Below are 5,689 nucleotides of genomic sequence, written 5' to 3' on the forward strand. Positions count from 1 at the left end.
AATCCCATCAACTTCCCAAGCAAGTTTCTCGGCCATCTTTTAGGATTATTCCTGATGGGTGATTCAAGTTTGTTGCATACAAGTAGATACACTGCCGCAGTGGGAAATTCCACAAATATTGGTTTCTGCCTTGGGCAGACGATGAGGTGTCCTCTTAGATACTCTCTCTTGGTGTGAGACATCTACAGCATAAATATCATGTACCACAATGTTTTGATAAAGTAGGCAGGACACGCTTTTGACCCATACGTAGTTTTGCTCCTCACCCTTTGAGAATTGCAAGAAATCTGTAGTTAAAATGCATCTAATGTGTGCAGGAATTATAATTTCTAAGCAATTTCATTCACTGTCGAACTCAAAAGACATTCCAAAATTCGAGAGGGAGACCCTTATATTCGATTCACGTGTACGCCCTGGGACAGCAAGCCAGATAATGACCATGAACACACTGTGTTAGAAGCTGCCCTCACTGCGATCAGTTTTGATCCCGGAGAAATGTAGGAACATGCAAGGCAATATCTATCCTCTAACTCAACTTAGAAACTGCGTTAAGGTAAAGGGCAAACCAACGTTTATAGCATTTGTAGACTTACAAAATGCTTTCGACAGGAATACACTCTTCGAGATTCTGGAGATAGAAGGGGTAAAATATAGGGAGCGAAAAGTTATTTACAACTTTTACAGAAACCAGACATGAGTTTGGGGATGGGCGACAACCCTGTCTCTCACCATTCTCAAATACAGCTTCCCTTTCATGCCCCTCGACTCTTCAATGTTATTCGACAAGTACACTGATCAAGTAGTAAAGGAAACCGAAGAAAATTTATTGGAAAAGGATTAAACATTCAGGGAGAAGAAATGAAGATTTTTATGTCTGCCGTTGACACTGTAATTCCGTCAGAGACAGCGAAGGACCGAAAGAACAGTTTAAGGGAATGGATAGTGTTTTGACAGGAGGATGTATAATAAACATCTACAAAAGCAAAACAAGGGTAATGGAATACAACAGAGTTAAATCAGGCATAGCTGAGGGACTTAATTAGTAAATGAGACGCTTGAAGTAGTACACAAGTTTCGTTATTTTGGCAGCAAAATAACTGATGAGGGCCAAAATAGAGAGGGTACAAAATATAGACTGGCAATGGCAAGAAATGCGTTTCTGAAGAAGAGAAATTTCTTGACATTGAATGTAGATTTAAGTGTTAAAAAGTATTTTCTTAATATATTTGCATGGAGTGTAGCCATGTATGGAAGTTAAACATGGACAATAAACAGTTTAGACAAAAGGAGAATAGAATTTTTTGAAAAGTGGTGCTACAGAAGAATGCTGAAGATTAGTTGAATGGAACACATAACTAATTAGAAGATATGGTACAGAATTGGGGAGAAAAGGAATTTTTGGCACAATCTTAGTAGAAGAAGGTATCGGTTGATAGGACATTATGAGACATCAAGGGATGGGAGTATTGGACAGAAGTATGGAGGTAAAAATCGTTGAGGAACACCACGGGACGAATACCGTAATAAGATCCAGAAAGAAAAAGGGTACAGTAGTTATTCTGGGATGGAGATACTAACACAGAACAGAGTAGCATCAAACCAGTCTTCGGACTGAAGACAACAACACCACGTGAACACCTGCACGACCCCAGGGGTCTAACAGGGAGCGCAGTTGGAATCAACCTTAACATCCCTTACAAATAATAAGCAATGGCTAAGAGAGTACACATACCTTTGTAGAACTACTAGTAGATCTTCTAACATGAAGAGTGGGGCGAATAAAAGCAGGCGATTGCACTGACCCAATAAAGATTCGGAAGTTACTTGACGACGACGACGACGACGGTTTGGTTTGTGGGGCGCTCAACTGCGCGGTCATCTCCGCCCGTACAAAGTCCGAACTTTAACACAGTCCAGTTTTTTTAAGCAGTCCAATCTAGCCAGCGTCACGATTGATAATTATGATGATGATGAAATGATGAGGACAACACAAACACCCAGTCCCCAGGCACAGAAAATCCCCAACCCGGACGGGAATCGAATCCGGGACCCCGTGATCCAGAGGCAACAATGCTATCCACTGCTTGAGGAAGAGAAAATGCTATAACTGTAATTATTTTTAGCTGTTCCAGTATAAAAACACAATGGACGAGCGCGACTCGTAAATAAAGGCCGTCAGGAGGAGCTATCCCCAAAATATATTTTTGAACAACGCGTTACAGATTTACATCATCAGGACGGTTTTTGCATACTTACCACATAGATTTAAATAATGCTGGTCAACGTTTTTGGAACCGTTGATAGGTGATATTACGCGATGTTTTTCGAACAGATGATAGCTTCTCTTAAGACTGCGCCTCCACATGCCTCTAAGCTCTATGCAACTGAGGTCTTACGTCCGAGGCTCGAAGCGTGTCCTACCAACCTCCACACAGTTTTCATGATCCGCTGGTTATATCAAAAGGCAATGAACTGAAACTTCGCTATTGGTTTCCCGTCTTTGTATGTCTCTGTTATGCTTTGAAGCGTCATTAATCGACGTTTACTGTTATTGTCTTGAAAGCATTATAGCTACTTTTTTTTGTTCTTGTATTGGCTATTCTGTCCACTGAGCAAATAAGTTTGGAAATCTGTCACCAGTATGCGCTACGATACGGTAACTTAAGTATCACCACCTAGCGAGAGTTTCACAATCAATTAGTAGAACAAGGCACACATTCTAAGTTTATTTCTGAACGAATCGTAAGTTGATTTCAGAATGCTTGCATAGTGTAAGTGATGTGTCTGTCACGGGGATCTCCGTCGTATATAGGGAGAAAAAAAACTTTCCTGCAGACAAAGGGGAGAGGGCTATACCATCTGAGCCGAATAAACCCAAACGGTGAATGCCAATTGCTGTTTATGTTGTTGTTGGGTGTGAGAATGATCAGCGTTGTTAAAATTATTAGCGAAATCCAAGGATTCAGACTACCAAGAGTGGAATTATTATAACGACTAACCGGAGAATAAACTCTGGATAACTGAACCAGTGATTCTGGCGGGTTTAGTGAGTTAACTGGATAATAAGTTTTGACAATGGCAGAAATATGAAAAGATGGTCTCTTAGTACGAGGAAGGAGACGAAACGAGGGTTATCACACAAATTATATGGAAAAATATGACTTTTTCAAAGTTACTTAAAAATTTCGTACTACTACTTTTCGATCTCATGCTGGAGTATATGAATGAAATGTGGAACTATCTCGTAACATGAACCTTGGTGTAATAGGCATTTGATATTGGTACTTTATGAATTATATTCTGTCCTGTTATTTATGTAAATGAAGTACATAACAACGACCATTTGTGCCAAAACAGTCTCGCTCATCCGGCGTGTCTTACAAATGCTGCAATATTAAAAAGACGTATTTCCTTTTATCTGGTAGTCGGTCACAAAATAGACGTAATCAAATCGAGAAACCACACCAGTCTTAGTTAGTATTCGTATAAACAGCTTTTTCAGTATCAGACAACGACATTCAGATTGTTCATGTAGCAGAACGTTTGACGAACTTTGATGAGGTAATAGATTCCTTCGCAGAAAGGAAAGCATATCGTGTAAACCTGTGGCAAGATAGAGATTAAAAAACATGCAAGGACCTACGTAATGAAGAAATGTGTACTGTCTTGCTTGTATCTTGTCTTTGCTGGTTTTATGTTTCCTGTATTTAACTTTGATGTCACAAAACGGGGAAGTTATTAGCTAACAGATAATAAAGACTGTGATCAAAAATGGTTCAAATGGCTCTGGGAACAATGGGACTTAACTTCTGAGGTCATCAGTCCCCTAGGACTTAGAACTACTTAAACCTAAGCAACCTAGAGACATCACACACATCCATGCCCGAGGCAGGATTCGAACCTGCGACCACAGCGGTCGCGCGGTTCCAGACTGTAGCGCCTTGAACCGCTCGGCCACTCCGGCCGGCGACTGTGATCAGGAGAATAATAATTCTTTAGAAATTTGCAAATAATCCCACCCATTAATAAATGTGAGTTTTTTTTTGTCATAACGGCCGACTCAGAGCAGGAGAGCCATCACAGGACGTTTTGATCGCCACTGTCCTGGATATAGGTTTGATGGCTTCCACTACAAAATATACACGTTTGAATTCCGCGGAGCGAAATACAGTGACATGCGACAGAAGAATACTGTGTGAAGGGGAGTGGCACTGCACTGTGGCACACCTAACACCAAATAACGTGTCTTACATTTCCCCGTACATATAGTGTTTCGTTTATCAAACTCATCAGAGAAAGATGTGCGCTACAAAATGAAATTTTTGAAAAACCAATTTTTTTTTAATTTTTGACGCCCTATTTCAAATGCTCGACGGGTGGGGGGGGGGGGGGGGGGAGGCACCATCCAGTTTTCGACCCCGTTCGGAAATATAGTAGACCCGGGACGTGCGTTATTTTTGTGATTGTGTTTCTTTTTGTGAGAGTATTGTGGCTGAGTGAAGTGAGCTATACTACCTTCCGAATAACTGCAGCATATCATGAATTCAACGTCAGCTCAGTATGAATGCAGTGTGTAATTTAGCAGGTAAGAATATGGAACAAGCCGATAGGAGGAAAGTGAAGGACCTTGGGACGGCCAGATCTGACCTGAAAATCAATCAAGAACAAAAATAGTATAAATTCGGGCAAGGGTGTACAAGAAATTTTAACAGAAATTTGTGGTAAGGTCTTATGGGACCAAACTGCTGAGGTCATCGGTCCCTAAGCTAACACACTACTTAATCTAACTTAAACTAGCTTACTCTAAGGAACACACACACACACACACACACACACACACACACTCACACACACACACTCACTCACACACACACACTCACACTCACACACACACACTCACTTCGAACCTCCGACGGGGAAAGCCGTGCGGACCGTGACAAGACGCCTCAGATCGCTCGGCTACCCCTCGCGGCAAATTTTAACAGAACAAGCTGCAACGCTGCTGAGTGGTCGTGGAGTGAAAAACGTGTTTTTCTGTTTCACCTATCTTGTGGCAAACCCTAATTATAATGCTTAGACTAGTTTGAAGTGGGACGCACTTGCAGATAGACGACGCGCTAAACTGAAGGAGCTGCTCACTAAATTCCAAAATCCAATCTTCGCCGAGGATGTAGAGCATATATTATTACCAGCAACTTTGATATCGCGGAATGATCACCATTCAAATATAAGGGAAATTAGAGCTCGTACTGAGGCGTTCAGACAGTCGTCTTTCTCTCGCGCGATCCGTGAGTGGAACAGAAGGGGGGGAGGGGGGGGGGGGGAATATGACTTCAGCGCGAATGGTGCCCTCCGCCACACACCGCTTGGTGGCTAGTATAGTATATATGTCGATGTAGGATGATATCACAGACTTAAAAAAAAAATTTCACGCAAAAGTGAGAAACGACGAGTCCAGTGAAAATGATTGAAATGTTTTTATTGCATTTGCAATGCTAGGGAAAGTCGACATTATGTTACGGTGGTAAGCACTGTCTAGTTGGCACAAAGACATACCACGAAAATGTCTCAAAAAAAAAAAAGTATATCTTGAGTAACCAGATACACTGCATTAAATTTTGTGGCAAATTCGAGCTGGCCTTAAGGGGCCATGACGAAACATAAAATTATAAGAACCCAGGAATTTTTC

At 41.4% G+C, this 5,689-nt stretch overlaps 1 non-coding gene across 1 annotated transcript; it reads right to left on the bottom strand.

The window, feature by feature from the left end:
* Positions 1-3,880: 3,880 nt before the first annotated feature.
* On the bottom strand, positions 3,881-3,964 carry Trnas-gga (transfer RNA serine (anticodon GGA)). Its single transcript is given in 2 exon segments — positions 3,881-3,915; positions 3,925-3,964. It is a non-coding gene; the product is annotated as a tRNA-Ser (tRNA).
* Between the last annotated feature and the right edge of the window lie 1,725 nt (positions 3,965-5,689).

This window comes from Schistocerca serialis, chromosome 3 (assembly GCF_023864345.2).
Source record: "Schistocerca serialis cubense isolate TAMUIC-IGC-003099 chromosome 3, iqSchSeri2.2, whole genome shotgun sequence".
Lineage (NCBI taxonomy): Eukaryota > Metazoa > Arthropoda > Insecta > Orthoptera > Acrididae > Schistocerca > Schistocerca serialis.